The sequence below is a fragment of the Pezoporus wallicus genome, unplaced genomic scaffold (genome assembly GCF_028554395.1).
Source record: "Pezoporus wallicus isolate ANWC-B61680 ecotype Strahan unplaced genomic scaffold, APGP_CSIRO_Pwel_v1 contig_8705, whole genome shotgun sequence".
Taxonomy (NCBI): domain Eukaryota; kingdom Metazoa; phylum Chordata; class Aves; order Psittaciformes; family Psittacidae; genus Pezoporus; species Pezoporus wallicus.
Genome location: NW_026638439.1, coordinates 1693733 through 1712456, shown reverse-complemented (window position 1 = coordinate 1712456; position 18724 = coordinate 1693733). Strand labels below are relative to the sequence as shown.

Sequence of the window (18724 nt, the reverse complement as noted above, 5' to 3'; positions counted from 1 at the left end):
AGTGTGTTACTAGGACTTTAATTTAAACACAGAAAATCATAAGCTGCTGTTCAAGAAAGGTGAATTCACCCTGAGACTGGGGGAGAAGGGCTACAGGAGTGATGTGGGGAATGAAGAGCTCATGGCAGGAGACAGAATGAGCTAGCTCAGGTGTCTGCTGTATGGCACTTCCGCATGCTTTGCAAGCATACTCTTAGATAAAAGGCTTCCTATCTTGCCACTGTAGTGTCTCAGCAGAGTCCATATTTCTCACAAACAGATATTTGTGCTTAAATGTCTAAAGCGTGTCCTGCAATGATAAATACACCACTGTGGGCAAGCAGAAAAGGCCAGGAAAGACTGACTGGTGCCTCTTCCACACTGTGCTGGTGAAAAATAATTCTTCTTCCCTGTGTAATGCAAAGCACTAGAAATAATCCTTCCTGGGTTGTTCTTGGCTGGTGATGTTGAAAGCTTTATTACGTTTCCCTGTAGTTGGTACAATTTTGCTGCCAGCTTGCTGTTTGGGTTTATGTGTTCCTCATTCATTTTCAAGGAGTTGCATACCATGGAATGCAGAGAGCAGGATTAGGACATTAGATTCAAAGAAAATAGTTGTGAGGGGAGAAAATGACTGTTTTCAATAGAATCTAAAGTATTGAGCAGTTTTTTGCTGGTGTTTGTTTTTAATAGTTGCTGAATTCCTTTGTCTATTCCCCCAACATTGTCAGGAGCTTCTTGTTGTTTAACTTATTTAATAGCAGTAGTTTCAAAATCAATAAGCAATGAGAAAAAACAAACCCCCAAACCTGAGCTTGTGCCTCCTTGGCAGAGAGTACTGTGTTCCACATCTGCTAGCTGAAACTTGAGCAGGCTTCATCCTCATACCCTCAGCCTGGAACCTGATCCTGTGTCCATTTATGTGGAAGAGAGTCTTACTATGAATTTACTGGGCTTGACTTCACACAGTCTCTGTAACAGTGGTTTATCAGTCAGAAATGTGAACCCTTGTGTGATTTTGGTGGGGGTTTTGGTGAGTGTTATTTAAGAGTTTGACTAGCTGGTACATTTGCTTTACTCTTAGAAATGCAACTGTTTTAATTCTTTAAGTCTTCAGCGTTAAACATATGCGTATCTTAGCAAATACACACGTTTCTGCAGTTAACTTCACAGAGACACAGCTATTTTCCCTCTGTAACAAAGCTGGCTGGAAGGTTTGTACTATCAGTAGAAAATACTGGTTAACCAAGAGAAATGAAAATCTGCTTGGTATTTTATTGCCTTAATCTTGAGCAGTTTAGCTTGTCTGTGTGGTTTAAGACTTGCAGCAAATTGGACATTACTGATGATGGAAAATGAGGTGTGTTTGAATTTGGTTCTTCTTCAGATAGAAGGTGGCTTCTACTCTGTGTGCAGAGCAACAGCCTCGCATCTTCTGGTGGTTCTAACCGCCTGGCACTTTCTCTATAGCTTGATTCTTCGATTCCCTGGTAGATGGATTTTTGGAAAACTAGAGGTAACACCAGCCAGTCCTGGTACTTCCAGTAGGAATGCCCAGAAGGCCTTCTCCTAGGTGGACGTGTTTGTAGCATGTTAAAAACTACTAAATAAAAATAGGTTTGATGCAAAAATGCGGTATTTGCATCAAGGAGGGCAAGATGATTACTTTCTCTAGGCTGTGGGAGAACACTAACATATGCCATCCTTACATCCAGTTAGATTGATGAATACCAGATGGAAGTCATGCAGAATGTTTTCTCTAGTATGCATAAGTATTGCTGGCAGCTTTTCAGTTTTTGATATAGCAAAAGACAGTTGTACTTGCTTTAGTGAGTTGAGATAAATGCCTGCAGACTCTGAAATCTGTCTAGGAGAAGCACTTCAACTCCAAAAGCTTTCAATGATCCTTCGCTTATTGTCAAGGTATCATGACTGTGGCTATCACTTAATGCAAGTACTTGACACAATCTCTTAGTTCCTGCTAGTGCAGATAGGTAGCTCTTTTGCACAACTTTATTTTTCATTAATTTCTATTTAAATCTTAGTTGTGCATCTGTTTTCCTTTTAATAACCAAAGACTCATGTTGAAAAGGGCACTAAATAGTTGTTCATGAAGAGCACGACTGTGAATTTGACATTCTTCTGTTTCTTTTCCCCAGCACTTTGTCCATCTTGTCCATTTCGGTCTTGCAGCTGCATTTAATCTGTGTCAGTGGAGTCTTGTCAGTTGTGCCTTAAAACAATGAGTTGTGCAGTGCCAGCAGAGTCATCTTGTGTGCATGCTCCTCACTGCCTGTGTTGCTGTGTTCAGTTACTGAATGTGTTCTGGTTACTGACTTGCCGTAACAAATACTGAGATACTATGGAGGTTTTGTCTATGAAAATACCCATGCACACAGCTGTTATATTTTGGCGCTGTGTTTTTATGGTCTTCTCCATCAGTAGATTTGCTCTCAAGGGGCCTAACTGGCTTTATTAGTTTGTGACTTCTAGTTTTTAAGCTAATGATCTGCAGCAGTTTGTCTTTTGTAACTGTAGCCTGTGATCTGGGTCTGGTTTGGGTGTGATTTCCATGTGGCTGTTATTTGTTTCCACCAGCCCAATTTGTGACTGTTCAACATCATTCAGTTGAGACCAGTTTGACATAATTTCAGGTGAGACCAGGAATGAGTAACGGAAATCCATCCTGAAGAACTTCTGCACAGAGTGGCATTTGTGTCCTGCTTGTGCGGGAGTTCAAAAGAGGCTGTGAACCATGGGGTGGTTGTGGGGAAAAGCAGTTCTGTAACTCATTTCCTTTGGGAAGGAGGAATGAGACTGTAAATGGCTGCAATGACTTGCTCTGGCTGGAGAACTGCAAACTGGCTTCAGTTGCTGAGACAGCTCAGTCTCCCAAGGGGGGAGCATGTGCTACCTCCCACAGGTAGCAAATACAGCCTGTTCTCCCCTTACTTTGACACAGAAGTACTGAGCTGCTGCCAACTCAGGAGGCTGCACAAACAGAGCAGCCAAGTAAAGGAAAGGGTAGAGCAGTGTGTTTGGACATGTTTGTGGAACTTGATGAAATTACTTTCCCCCAAGGTACCCAGAGGAATAGGGTAATAATTTCGGATAATAATTTAGGATACTAATTGGAGCTGGTTGTAGACTTTTCAATGACTTCTTTTTATGTTAGAAAACACCGGCTCCTCAAAATGAGAAAAATGTTTTCTTGAAGGATATTTGCTTTGTTAAAGCTTGTAAGAGGCTTCCTAGTCTTCTGAACATGAGTTTGTCCTGAACCCAGGACAGAGATGCACCCATTTAGCTGTTCGAAAGCCTGGTTGTCAGAGCTCTCACCCAGGATGCCAGATGGACATTCTTAAGAGTTTGCTGCATCAAAATGGTCCTCAAGTCCAGTTGGAGGCAACGCATGGATGGACAGCAGAGACCATGGTGCTTGCAGTGGCTGACAAGGTCACCTTGGCACTTCCCTGCTCCCCAGGGACCAGGTAACTGAGCCGCTTCTGAGTTTGTCATTTAAGTGCTACATTTCACAGCAAGGAAATTGATGATGTTTGCTATAAAGATCACTCAGTAAATGCCCCACTGCAACTTCATTAGTCACTCAAAGCTATGCAGTCCCTGCTCATCAGTCCTAGAGCTCTGTGATTAAGGCTCATTAATCTGATGCCTGGGCTGAGTTCTCCACTGATTCAGGACTGCAAGGTAGCGCACTGTGCCACATCCCCTACTTTGCAGGAGTTCTGGTAGAATATCTTGTCTTGAGGTTTTATCATCTGATTTCCCAGCTCAGAGCTAACAACGTGTACTTTCAGCTCTTTCCTCTTTGGCAGGAGCTCTGCTCTGCTGTTCTCCCATAGCAGGTTTATAGGGTGCCTCAGAGGTCGAGGTACTAGATGGAGTCATCACATCCTGCTTGACTGCAAGGGAGGCAGAGTTAAACCTGCCCTGGGCAGGAATGTCTCTAATTTAACAGTTAAGAAGTATTTTAAAATAATAGTAGAGGTAACATGCAGTAAAGCGCCATCAGTCTTCCTTTGCAATAGACTTCTTAGGTTGTAAAAAGACTGAATTGGAGCCATAGTTGGATTTACGCTTATCTTTCTCACTGAGCTAGCAAAATTGGTTAGGGATTTATTTGTATTTTCCTGGATGAGGGATTTTTCCAAAACTCATTTGAAGATCTGTTGCTTTTAAAAATCCCCTCCTGTGAGACTTGGGGAAAAGGAAGAACTAATGGAACTGGCACTAGGAAGATGAAGAAAACAGTGGTAAAATGGTAAAAACAGTACTGAGAAAATTATTTTTTCAGTCTAAACATAATTACGTGAATATGTTATAATACAAAGTAAAACCCTGTGTGATGCTGTGATAGGTATTAAAATGTTTATGCTCACACCAGTCTGGTGGTAAGAGCAGAAAGCAGTGCAGGCGTTTCACCAGGTGATGGTGCTGTGGTTTCACAGAAATTCTCCCCACTATTAAATTCATTTTTTGACGTGGCTATTATTGAGCTTTGGTTCTAGCTAGGCACATCAGCAGTGTTAGGCCTGCAGTGCTGTGTCACTTGGGACTCCTGGCCATGACTTGCGGTGATGTGGAAAGAAAACTGCTTCTCGCTCCACAGAGTAGAGACCCACGGTGAGGAATGGTTGCTTCTACAGCGTCAGTTCTTAGGGGGATTTGGGATAATCTTAACCTTTGAGTGCTGTGTACTACTGTGGCATACACATAGAGTCAGCTCCAGCATATGGGGAGGGAAGGCGTCCTGTAAAACTGTTTGTGGTTTGTTCTTTAGCCTCGACAAACCTCAGCATGTTGTGTCCAAGTCACATGTTGAATACCACAGGAACTGATAACCATCAGAAGATGGTCATGGTGCAGCCATGGGATGCAACAGGGTGTCAAAGAGTGGGTGTAGGAGAACTGGGAAACTATCTGATACCTTTTCTTTGAAAAAAAGTATTAAAAATTGTAAAAGGTATCTTGCAGAGCCACGCAGTCAGAGCAACACAGGTCCTAGTGAGGCTTGGTAACCAAAAGCATCCAGATCAACTAGGAATACAAACCTCCTGGATTTTTCTTCCAGTGGGAGCTCTTTGCATTTACTCCTATGACACTGAATATGTCACGGTGTCTTAGCAAGCAACTCATCAGCTAGGCTTCAACAATTAACCATCTGCGTACTCCTGATTGGTAAATATGATTGGTTTAACTACCATCATGTGTCATTATAATGTAGTATATAGTATTTTGTGTAGTAGTTTGTGGGCTCTGTGATGGCATTCGGTAATTGCCATCATGTTGCTTTTAGCAAAACAACGTGAAAAGCTGCCTGAGCAGGGTAAGGTCCTAAATGATGGTTTTTACTTGATAGATATACAGACAGGTGAGGCTCAGTTACACCATACAGTTTTTTGTATGATTCTTAAGTACTGAACATAGAGCCAATGACAGAGGAAGGTAGATAATTAAGGATATTGCAGTTTCACTGTATACTGTACTTGGATATCTCAGTGGTGCCTTAAATTTCCCAGCTAAGCTTTTTGCATCCCTTCTGAATTCCTTTAACTGTCTGTAGGGGTTTATCTGTGAGCAGTCAGTGCTTGTTCGCAATATCTCAACCAAAGTTGACTGTAAAGAAGCAAGTAGTACCCAGGGCATTGTTAAGAAGGTTTTAGTGGAAATGTTGCAGCATGAAGTTTATTCTCTTGTTTGGGATGCAATAGCGCTGTAACAGTCAGTCAAGTGTGTTATCAGATGAGTTGGTCCTGTTGAGTTTCTTTGACAGCTGGGGAAAGAGCTGCTAAGGGCTCTTGGATGCTCAGCTTCTTGATTTATCGCTTCATCTAATTACCTTACTGTGTTTGTTATCAGGGCTTGGACAACAGGCTTCCTTCAGGCACAGTGTAACTGTGCGAAATTTTGGGTGTTCTATGGTGACAAGAATCACATGGAGTTTCCTCTGATTTCCTTTTCACACTGGTGAGATCTGTTGTCCCTTTGCTTTCTTTCACTTTGATTTAGGATTTCCACCTTTTTGGTTGCTTGGATTATTGAATGCAGATACACAGAATGGCACTGAGAGCGTCCAATCAAATTAGCAAATACACCCACAAGGACAGGCTGTTTGTGTAAACTCAGCAGGACTGTAAAGAATTATGGAGTCCAGATCATAATAGATGTCTTCATTTTAATCTTCAGATTAAAAAGATAGAGCCTATTGCAAGTGCTTTGCAAGTCAGTATTTGCTGAGCCTGATTTTACAAGTGTCACTTTAACAGCACAAAGAGTGTCTGCTCTGCCACATTCATACATTGACTGTCAAATCTGTGGAAACTGGAAGAGTTTCAGAAATATAAGGCAATGTCCCTGAGAATTAGAGTTCACTGAGGTTGCTGGGGCCCTAGGAATGAGAGGTACAATAATTAGTTTGGCAGCAATTATATGAATAGGCCTGAAGGATAAACCAGTAATGATTAACATCATCTTTAGGGCATGTAATAGTAGTACTTTGAATGATATTGCCGAAGCATAGATATTTTATGTGATTCCATAGTGGAAGTCATAGCAACTATTTCCTTCTGATGGAAATGTGAGGACAGAATTTGGTTTAAGGGTTTTTAAAAACCACCAAAAACTTGAGCCAATAGCTGATGTTTGCTAAGAGATGTCTGTGCAGTCATGTTGATGAGCTTGGATGTAACAGGCTGTGAGCACTTCAATATCTCATTGTAGACAGAGGAATACCAGGTTCCTAAATGGAAATGTGGCAAAGAAAGAGCAAACTGATGGGATTATTGTAGGATAGGCTAAACCCTGTGATCGCACTGTGTTTTTTCTACACGCTGCAATTTGAATTAATTTTGTGTCATTTACAGGGGAAAAAGAGACTTAAACCATTTAAATGTTATACTTGAAATCACTTTGTGAATGAAGTATGCCACTATTGTGGTAAGAACTGGTAAATAAAGAGAACTGTAAATTTTATGTTAATAACAATAAATGGGACCAGAGGGATGCCTGGTCTAATCTGTATTTGATTGGAAATGCAGTATCCCAGAATCACCTATTAAATTGCAGGGTGGGTGGTTTAGATAAAACCAGCATTGTATTGGTATTACTGTCTTATAGCAGCAGGCAATAAGACTTGTCAGGACAAAGAAAAACAAGAAACTTTGCATTGGAGTGGGAAAAGAGGGGGTGAAAGAGGAGTTTTGTCTGGATCCTGTGTGCTGAGGTCGGAAATACATTCAGTGGTGTACCCAGTGTGCAAATTGTGATTGCGGCTGTGGCTGACATAAGATGCATATTTTCAGATAAAAAAGTTGTAAAGACACTTATCAAAGAACACTGTAATTCACTTTTTGTGTGTCATGGGATGCGCTCTTCTGCTCAGAGCTTTCCAGCACCATCAAGTATCCAAGCTGTGAAAATGTATGAGTAGTCATCTTTAACAGCAGAACACAAAGGTTTATTTCAGCTTGGATGAGCATCTGAAAAAGTGGGTGCTTGCTTATTCAAATTACAGTATTTTAGTTGTTCTCATGCAGAAATTGAATTCTTGCAGAATTGCCATGTTTTTCGCAGACAAGTCCTGCGTTTCCCTCTCACTAGCCTGCAGACGAGGCATCAGCTGGTTTTCTCCTATCTGCTGCTGTAGTCCTGAACACAATCTGGATGTGGAAACTGGAAATATAAAAGGAAATGGGGAAACAAGAATTAGGTGTTAGTCAAATGTCAGAGATCTTGTAGAAGATGATAAAAGCATATGCATGTAGTGCACTTACTTGGTACACCAAAGCCAACTTTCAGCATCATCCGTCTGACTTCACTGGAGTTTTTCGGACACTTGGAAAACCTTTCCTCCTCCTCTCTCCCTCCCTCTTTCTCTCTCTCTCTCCCTCTCCCTCCCCGTCTTTCTGCCTCTCTCTCTCTTTCTTCCTTGATGTTACCATGGCTATCAGTCCATAAGAAATGACTTGATTTCTCTGCAGCTTGGCTTCATCTGTAAAACATGGACAAGTGTGCTGTCCTTGTCAAGTACTTTCAGTGCTAAAAAATGCAGGGTGCATGTGGCAGCCGGGGAGGTGCTGCAGCTTGCTGCTGAAGGAGTGTTAGCCTTCTCTGCACAATTCTAATATGTCAAACCTTTCCCTTGAGGTTTTGAGTCGCAGGAAGAAGGGAGGGGAAGGTTTACTCCATGGTGACTTGTGACTTCTACGTAAAACACTTGCTCAGAGCTAATTAAAACTTTGAGAAATCATCAGAACTTAAATGAATCACTGCAGTGTGACTAGCAGCTTGTGTTAAAGCAAATAGCCACAATGCATCAGTAAACATGCACATTACTTTTTCGTGTCGGGCTATGTCTCGCTGCAATGCTGTGCATTGATAAAAGATTTCTCTCTGTCTGTAACTTTCTACACGTTGAAGTTTATTGGTTTTCTGAACTTCTTTCAGGCCTTTTAATATATGGAGAAACAGTCTTTAAAATGATTTACCAAGGAAAATTCACTGTGCTTCAGCAATAACTACCTGTTAATAAAGTGTCTAAACTAAGGACTGAAACAAAGCTAGGACCAGTTCCTGTTCAGTCATGGCTGTTAATTTGGGTAATCCCCTTTAAAAAGGGTTATTGCAGTTATAAAATATTTTCCCATGGTTATGATGGCAGTTATGGAGAAGATACATGGCTTGCAAAACTTTTGTTGGGCGTTGCTCACTCCTGGATTCTTTAACTGCTGCTGTAAAGTAAGCCTCAGTTTGAAGAGGCAAAGGAGTGGAAAGGATTGGAATTCAGTAATGAATATAATTACTCCCACTGGCTGCTTCTTCAGTTGGTTTTCATAGCAATAACCTCCTATTGCTTGGGCTGTTTCTAGCTCTCTTAGATTCTTTTGGATCACTTCGTACCTTCTGTCTGTGTGCATAATACATCCTAGTAAGCAGTATAGTTCTCCCTTTGCCTGTTGCAAGAGTGTTAAAAGCTTGCACCTGCTGGCTGGCAGATGCTGTTGGCATCTGATTTTTCATTCTCTGCAGACCTTTGCAGGTTTTTCAGGCTCTGGCTCTCACCACTTACCCATTCTTTAACCTTGGTGCTTTGTGGTAGCTAAGGGTGTTCTTTCTGTTTGTGCAAGAGTGCAGGTAAAGACTGGAACACCTGGCTGGTGCAAAATCTCCAGTTTGAGCTGACCCCTCTTCCTAAACATTCCACATCTTTCTGTGGTGGTTGAGGCTGTGGTGGCACCTCCAGACTGATTCAGACTGCGGAAAGGTGTGAGCTGAAAGAGAGGACACCAGCATGCATTTCCTAACCTGGCAATGGACTGGGTTGAGCTTTTGTCTTGACTTTTTCAGAGCCAGGGTATTCAATTCTTGGCTTGTGCAGTGCAGGCTAAGAGTAAGCAGTTGCAGTTGGGATATTTATGGGAAGCTACAGTGGAAGTAATTAAAAGAATTCCAGTACTGTTGCAAGGATAATGAATGATATCCCAGATTATTGCAGTAATGAGCTTATAACAGTCAGTTGTATCAATGCAACTAAAGGGAAGAGCAGAAAACTGCAGCATGGTAATGGGGACAAGGAGGGAGAGGTGAGCAGAGCAGGAATTCTCATGCTGGCTTTGCCATAAAGGAGTACACATGTAACTATACTCTGCAAATTAAATGTTACACTTTCATGCCTTTGGTGTTCAGCATGTCTTAATTAAAAGCCCCTTAACTGGTTCAAGGATTCAAAACTGTGTAATACTGGTAAACAAACAGACATCTGACTACATTTCTAATCTACCAGATTAGTTTATTTTAGTAGTTCAGTGAATAATTAGTGACTAATGGCATATTATTAAGGGTGGATACTGATTTTTAACTTGAGTAGGACTCTGTCACTGGAAGTGGGTGTCTTTCTGGGATATTCAAGGCCAGGTTGTATGGGTCTGGGAGCAACCTGCTCTAGTGGAAGATGTCCCTGCCTGTGGCAGGAGCTTGGAACTGGATGAGCTTTAAAGGTCCCTTTCAACCCAAATAGTTCTATAATATCAAGGATTTCAGGTTTTAAAAAAGGAGAGAAAAAGTGTTTTTTTGTGTGTTTTTTGTTTGTTTGTTTGTTTGTTTTCAGAAACGGCAAGTTTTGCAGCTATTCCACCACTAAACATGCATCATTTCCCAACTCCTCTCGAAATGAAAATCAAGAAATTAACTTGGAGCAATCTTATTTCCAAATTGAAGAGCAGACGAACTGAAAAGTTGATGAGTGTGTTTTTGTCCAGATGTAGTTATAATAATATAAACAATATTATACTTAGAACTGTAGGGCTGTAAGGATAAAAAGACTAGTGGCTTATGTAAACTCAATTCTGCTAAATAACACAAGATGATGGCATTTAGTATCTGGGGTGGTTTCTGATAGCACCTTGGCCCTCCACTTGCCAGATCAATGCCAGCATTGTTGCAGCCAGTGCTGAGCCAGAGCTTTCAGAGCAGGACCAGCCCCTCTGTGTAGGGTGTTCTAGGCTTTGCACGTCAGTGTGGTGAGTGCTGGGTCCTTCAATGATGTGGGATGGATTGTTAGTTTCATGGGCTGTGCTGTTTCATGGAAGGGTGCTGCTCGTTCGCTCTCACGAGGAGGAATCCTCAGGGTTAGTCTAGTAACAAACATTTGTTTTGTGAAGAAACCACTTTCTCCCAAACAGGCCAGAGAGTAGGAAAGAAAACTTCCTGACACGTTATATTAGACTTCATTTGCATTTATGTACTTTGGAGGGAGTCCTTGTTTTAGGTTAGGGCTTCTGCATTAAGATGAGAAACATGCTGTGCTGGAGTCTGCACATGCTATTTGTATTCCTGCATCCTGGTTTCTCAGTGTTAAATAGTTGAAAGAGTATGTGGAAAGACATGACTGTGGTTTTGTTTTGTGTATTTGGAAGCTCCACAAGTTTGTTTTTGTGGGAGGGCAGTATAGGAGGTGGAAATAGAAAATGTTCTCTTTTGCTTCAGAGAGATATGCAGTTAAATAAAATTTAATTGCATATGTTTTGATACAGATTTTGTGTTTCATTTTAATAACTTTAGATGGTGAGTCAAAGTAAAATGAGGCATTAGTAGAGCACCTATGCAGAATAACTTCATTGCCAGAAAGGTGACTGCATACTCTCAGAACAACATCATGTTGCATTCTTTTTTCCTCTTAGTTTTTAGACTTGAGCTGTTGGTTCCTCCGTAGTTTCAAACCATAAACTGATTTAAACCACTTGATTCCAGCAACTGGCTCCTGATCAGAAGCGTTGCAGGTAGCAAAACTCGTGAATAAGGTTGCTGATGCTGATATTGCTGCCCAGGTTTCTGAAGCACCTTGATCATGATTATAATCTCCCAGTATCAGTGTGATGTTTAGCAGAAGGCTGGCCCTTCTGTTCTGCTAGGACTCAGTACACAAAGAACACTCTGCTGGCCATAGCCTCAATTTAGAGACTCAGGACTGAAACACTGTAGGTGCATCCTCCTAAATGTGAGGTGAAGGAACAAGCCTACAAGCTTTTCTGCTTACTGGTGTGTGACCACCATTAACCTTGGCTATTTTACCTGGTCAGGCTGCTCACACCTATCATGGTGTGAAAAGGACTATTCCAGAAACAGAACTTGTGCACTTAAAGGTGCATGTGTGACTGTTCAACTTGTCATGATTGTCAGTTCCCAGCTTCTTTCCCTTGCATTACACTGGTGAACTGGAACTCTGATAAAGGAGTTATGTACAGTGATGACAAGAATTGATTTCCAATTTCCTGTAGAATGACTTTATCATTGCTTGTGACTCAGGCAATTTAGCTTATATTACAGTGCTAGCTAGGGGCTATAGATCACCCTGACAGTCGTCTAGTCACAGAGCATGCTGATTTTGACAAGATATTGAGAGATTTTACAAGAGTTTCCTTTGTGATACAGCTTAAAGTGCCGTTTTCTGTTGTCAGATCATGTTTGAAGAGATTTTGTATGAGCCAGAATAAAAAGTATCTGGCTCAGTTTGTATAACTTGCTCTTAATCTTCGCACTTAAGAGCCTATGAAAAAACTGAACAGCCCTCTTGTCTTGGGTATGGTTTAGGACATGCAGGTATCTCTGTGAAGTTAGACAGAAGTTTAACCTTTTTAGGTGTGGCAAGCAGCAGATGCTTGGGGAAAGGGTGTAAGTAATGAGGCAGATGTAAGATGTAATATAGCCTTTCCTGCATGTGCCCTGACACATTTTGCTGTCACTGACCTGGAGCCTTGCTGAGTTGGGTGAATAACACTATACAGGAATAGATGCTATTGCTGCCCTCATTAAGAATTTCTGTTACTAAACGATGGTCTGATTTGCTCTCTCTCTCTCTCTCCTAGAAGCTAAAGCACTCTGCTTTTGGGTGAGCTCATCATCTTTTGACACCGCTGACCTGTACACAGAGCTGGATGGGGGCTTAGTGTTGGGTTGCCAGCACCAACTGCTTCAAGCATGCCCTTTTTTCAACTCTGTCACTGTTAACTTGACTGCAAGGCCCCTGTGACTGCTGAGGGGCAGTGAGTGATTTGGGCTCCTCTGACATTGCATTATAGAAAATTCAGGAGTGGACTTCAGCTCAGAAGGTATGGCACATACACATTAATGAGTATATCACAGCATACTTGTTTCTCTGCATAATGCTGTGACATTCCTTCCCCCCCGTCCTCTCTTAGTAATTGGTGTTTGGAAAACATGTAAGAAATGTAAAGCTCTCAGTAAGAGGTAAATGCTATTAGTTGTAATTACCAAGTAGGTTATTTCTTAGCTTTCCATTCCCTTAGGAGAAACACCAAGGAATGTATAACTTGAGGGGGGCTTGAGACCTCCTGTTCTTGTAGCAGAGTGGAGGTGATGCGGTTTGTGCTTGTCTTGTCAGCGGGAGGGGGAACCAACTACAATGCCATGAGTTTTCCAAGGATTGCTCTGGTGTCTTAATTATGGTGAGCTAAAAATACCCTGTCTGCAAAGCAGGCAAGTTTGATGAGACTGAATCCCTGCTGGGTCTCCAGCTTCAGCTGTTCCTTGATGTGTGTTTGAGGATTGCTCTTTGCATAAACAGTGATTCAGTTCATCTGTCCCCAAAATGGTTTTTACCTTAACCTTCCAGTGCTTCATCCCCTGCACCTTACGAAGCCTCTGCCACTGTCACTCATGTTTGTGCTGCATTAATGGCTTCAGAGGACTGAATGTGACAATATAATGGCGCTGTTCATACCTGTCAGGTACAAGCTGTATTAAGCAGTGCATGTGAGGCATTTTTAGCCTGTGATTGAGGGAGATGTACCCCAGGGGTCTTAGTTAATTGCTGTAAAAATGACTTGAACATACAAAGAAAAAATTGCTGAGAAGACAGCATGATGCTCTCACTCCTGGGAGCTATGGCTGTGGCCTCATTGGGATCACAGAGATGTACTAAGATATTCACACAACTGGACTGCAGCAATGGCTGATAGAAGCCCTTCAGGAAAGTCAGGCTTGGGGGTGGCCAGCAGAGGCCACCTGCAGAGGTGCAACAGGAATGCATGGAGTTCTGCTTTGAGGGCAGTGGAGAGTTTGTGGGTCAAGATTAGCAGATGAACAATACAGGCCCTGTTGTGGTGAGTGTCTGCCATGGACTGGCTGATTAGGAAGGAGAAATAGGTCAGGCCTTTTTCATCTAACTGAAAGAAGCCTCATATTCGCAGGCCCTGGTCCTCATGGGGAATTTTGACCACCCCAGTATCTGCTGGAAGGACAACCCAGCAAGACACAGACCATCCAGGGTGTTTTGGAAGTGCATTGCTGAAAAATTCTGACCAAGATGATTCCTTTCCAACCCTAACCATTCTATGATTCCGTGATGATCAAGGAGCTGACAAAGGGAGGTGTTCTGCTGGACTTCATGCTTACAAACAAGAAACAACTGATTGGACATGTGGGTGGTGGGGCAGGAAATCACACATACCCTTTCAGTAAGCTGTGGGGAACTGGAGTCAAGTCATATGCTCTCCGCTATGCGAGTAGTGATATCCATTTAATTCCTAACAAAAATGTATTCAAAAGATTAGTGGCAGAACACTGGAAGCTGGAGCCACTCAGGACTAATGATACAATTACTCTATAAAGCCATTTGTAAAGCAATTATGTCCTATTGTTCTCTTTTGTTCTCTGTCTCTCTAAAAGTGAGCCATTTTGGCAGGCTGGAAGGTGAAGGCACTGAGCTGGCTGCTTTACATGAATATGAGTAATTTGTGTGCATATTTATAAAAGAAAAATGATGCTTTTACGATGGACTGAATTGTTTACATGTAGAAATCTCTGCAGAGAAACAGCTCAAGTTACAGCCTCTGATGTGGCCAGTGTTTTCAGGAGTCTTGGAGCTTCTGCAGCAAGGGTTTGTGGGCTTGGTTTTCCCCCTCATCTTTTCTGCTTCTCTGGGCAACCTGTGCCACCTTCACAGGGAAGAACTTCTTCCTAAGATCTCATCTCAGTCTCTCCTCTGTCAGATTAAAGCCATTCTCCTTTGCTCTGTCCCCACATGCCTTTGTCAAAAGCCCCTCAGCAGCTTTTCTGTAGGCCTTCTTGAGGTATTAAGGTAGTATGTTAAAATTTGCCTTTTACTGTGAAGGAGTGGGCTCTACACAGTGCTAAGGGTTAGAAATCACTGTTGTTTACAGCATTCAGTGTTTCCAAGTGATGGAAACCTTTGCTCTCTACAACTTTGAAGGAGGCATTATTGGATTAGGTGTCTAAGTGTTCCTCAGAGGAGCTCTGGTTTCCTCTCATTATTTTCTGTGGGCAAAATATTCTTAATAATATTTCACTACTTAATGTAGTGAAATCACTACAGTGGAGCAATTGAGTATGAAATGAATGATCTTGGATGACAGAAATGCTGGAGAAGTTGAAGAGAATTGTGTTTATCAGGTGTTAGTCTCCAGCTTGGCTTCCTGTGAATTGCTGAGGAACTTGTACAAGAAGAAATTATGCTCTCCAAGTATTTACCTTCTTGAATTTGTCTACATAGGAGTAAAACACAGGAAATGAGAAGTGATTATGAACCACTGTTGAATAAGGGATCATAGAGGTTCATCCAGCTTTATCACATGTAACTGCTGTTCCCCGCATTAAAATCCTGCATTCAAACCTTGAAAATCCCTGTTAGGTCATGCTCTGGAGTTTCCAGGAAACACTGAGTAGTCTCTAATGTTTTTCCCCTTGTTTTTTGTCTTCCAGATAGGTTGCATGGTGGTGCTAGGATTGGATTTTCCCTCCTGCTACATGGTGGTAATACTGATCACTTCCAGATCTTTGACTGGGATGTTCTGCTTCTATGAATGCAGAATACAGCCTGGGGGAGGTACTGGGCATCTTACCTGGCTCAATTTTAACTTGTTCAAGTTTTTTCTGTCTTGATTCCTTTTCCCTTGATCCTGCTTTGCTTTTCAACCTCGATGAACAGGCTTGCTGATGGAATCTAACTAGCAATTTTCTGTGTGGTATGAATTTTGCTTGGTGTTCAGATCTGAATGCCAAATGACAGTGACCCAAACGTTAGAAAGCACCTTCCAGTTAATATTGCTGATCTGTGTATAAACCATCATAAAAGGATTTCAGGTGTGTACATGAGACTGTGCTCCTTGAAGCATCATAGGAATCTTTGAAGTGGAGGTGTCTCCAGCATTAATAATACAAAAATTTGGCATGATAGCAGGGAATATCTTTATGAGGTGTTGTCAGTTCACCTGCTGGAGCCTTTAAAGTGCTAATTTAGGTATCTCAAACAAACTTAAACCAGAGATAATTTGCAGGCAGGGTTAAGGTGGGAAAAGGAGTTTCTCTTGTTTAAAACACAATAAAAAGAAGACAGAGGACAGGAAAAGAGCACAGAAATTACATTAAATTTTTTTGAAGGTTTGTGCAGTCATATGGTATGTATGTGTCTGCCCTTTGCCCCTCTTGGACTGTTTCTTTAACATCTCTTAACCTGATTAGAAAAAAGGGACTCAAACACAGTGTTCCTGCAGGAAGTTAATGTTTTAAAACAGCCTTTGAGCCAAAGCCTGCAATGAGAGCTGACTTCTCCCATTGACCCTCCATGGGAGAGTGTTCCGTTGCATGTCTAAACTGGAAGTGTTCCCATGTTGAGGAGCAGCAAGAGCAGAGCAAGACAGTAGCTGGAGCTGATGACAGCACGGAGTGGGCATTGATCACCCCAGAACACTGGGGCTGGATGGGCAAAGCTGGAAAGTGAAGGCACCAACCAGTCCCATGGTCATTCCTAGAAATCCTAACATGAACTCAGGGATAGAGCTGTGGCACATCTTGGGCTGGTCCTGAAGGCCTGAGCTGGAGCTGCGGTGGAGCCCGGGGCAGCTTGTGGGGGGTGTCCTGGCCATAGGCTGCAGATCCCCAGGCAGCCAGTGGCGTTACCCTGCTGCCAGCACAGGCGTGTGCTTGCAGCCATAGCCCACACCTCTGTGTCTGCTGTGAACACATAGGCCCAAAGAAGTTGTAGCTGCCCCATCCCTGGTAGTGTTCAGTGCCAGGTTGGACACGGGCTTGGAGCAACCTGCTCCAGTGGAAGGTGTTTCTGCCTGTGGCAGGGGGTTGGAACTGGATGAGCTTTAAGGTCTCATCCAACTCAAACCACTCTGTGATTTTGTACTTTTTCCAAAGAACCCTTAACAAAATAGTTTCACATACATGCTGTTTCCGATAATGTAGATCCGTGATATATCTTCCTTATCTGAGGAAGGGATGTCTTGCCAAGAGTGAACATAGACATTTGTTACAGCAAACGCTGCTTGCTTTCTGCCCAGTCTGCAGCCTTTGAGGGAACATGAGACACATGTTATTTGCAGAAGCTAGCTATTATTTCAACAGAATTTTGCCCGCATTTCCATACATGATGATTGAGGGTGACAGGGAATTCACATAGTTGTAAGGAGTGTTTTGGAGCTGATAACATCTAGAGCAGGAGTGGGAGTAATTTATACGCAAATTATTTGCCATGTGTGTCTGTTGGTGCCATTTACTACAAAAATATTAATTGTGATTAAATTAATCTGGTCCTGTGGAAATATAATCTTGACAGAGTGCTTTTCTTGCTGCCACAGAATGCTGTTAGCTCACCGAGTTTTATGTGTTGTTAGTAATTTAAGTACTGCACCAGTCAAAATAACTGCAAATTACTGGTACCAGATGTCATTAATGCACAAAAGCATTTCCCTGCCCTAACCTTATTTCCAGTAATGTAAAGAAGATATTGTGCAGTTAATGAGGAAATTAACTGTTACCTGGTAATCTTGAGTTTTGTTTTCTAAAGAAATTGCTTTCCTCTGCATGCAGACCAGCGAATGAATCAGCATTATTACTAATTCCCCCACTGGAGGAACTGGTGGGGAAACTTTGCTGAAGCCTTTTCAGTTGGCAAGTGCAGAGACCTTGAAGTCAGTCTCCTTGTGCACAATCTTAAGTGCAGGAATTAAAATATCACAGAGGGGATGGGGAAATTGAGTGGCCGGGTGAGCTCGGAACTGCTTGCCAAAGGAGATGAGGGAAAGCCTCTGCAACAATGGAGGTACAGACTCAAAGCCCTGTTCCCTGTAATAGCCAGCTGGGATCACATTTGGGGTTCCAATTTTTCCTTGGGGAAGGTGTGCTCTAGTCATGCTGTAGTCTCAGATGCTAAGTTAGGGGGATTATATGAATTAAAAAATTTGCACTATTTGCCTAACTTGAGATCAGCTGGAAGACAAAATCAGGTTTGTTAAACAAGTGCTGGTCTCCAGCAAAGAGTTTTTGCTGGCATTTATCATATTCATGGCTTTGTTTTGTGTTCCTTGAATGCTGCACTAATAATTCCATTCACCTGCACATCCTAAATACTGGAATAATGTTACCACTCCTGCAGTCTTTGGGAGTACACAAACTTAGCCTTGAGCTGGGCCTTAGTCTCACTTGAAATTAATTTTATCACTTGGGGGGAGCGGGACCCAACCCAACCCAACAACCCTGAATTTGGGGATAGTGAAGTTTTCCACAAATTGTCATCCCCTTTGGAAAATGTAGATGTATGAAACTTACTTCTATATAGAAAGCCACCTCTTTTCTGTGTAACCATGGCTGGTTTCCTATGTTTTTACTGAAGCTAACAGTTTTCCCTCCACTATGGGAAGGAATGCATGGTTATGGCTAGAGGAGAGCACAGAGCTTTCAGATGTGCCCCTGTGGAGGTGTGAGGTGCAGTGCTGGCTCATTGCCAAAGTTGTCAGTAGCACAGGAAATAAACACATCAATGTCAGAAAACACTGCAGACTTAGTGGGACAACTTGGAGGAGAAATGTATCAGCTTGGAGTGATCAGCTCTGAGAAGGCATCAGGAGCTGTCAGCACAGCCCAGAGCCATACATGTTTAATGTATTTTGACCCTTTTGATGTTGACAATCAACATTGTTCTCTTCTGTTGCAGATCTGGGACAATTACACTGACAATGATACCAGTCAGTTTGTCGATTGGAGTGGCACTATCTCTCCATATTCTGTTCTTCCTGGTCATGGGATCCTGTCAGAAGCCTTTGCACAGAGTGCACAGAGGGTGTGAAACTTGTAGCTGCAGTCCTACTCTGGAGTGGAACAGAGGAGCATTATTGGGTAATACATCTTGTTAAGGATAGTTTCATGCAACAAGATGTACAAAGTGTAAACTGTCTGCAAAAAA

At 42.2% G+C, this 18724-nt stretch overlaps 1 long non-coding RNA gene across 2 annotated transcripts in view; it reads left to right on the top strand.

Moving 5' to 3' along the window:
- Positions 1-18724, top strand: part of LOC130599942 (uncharacterized) — a 104605-nt gene that overhangs the window by 48866 nt on the left and 37015 nt on the right. For both annotated transcript variants that reach the window (XR_008972327.1, XR_008972326.1), the window contains exon 3: positions 18476-18657. This is a non-coding gene — a long non-coding RNA (uncharacterized LOC130599942). The remainder of the gene's footprint in view (positions 1-18475; positions 18658-18724) is intronic.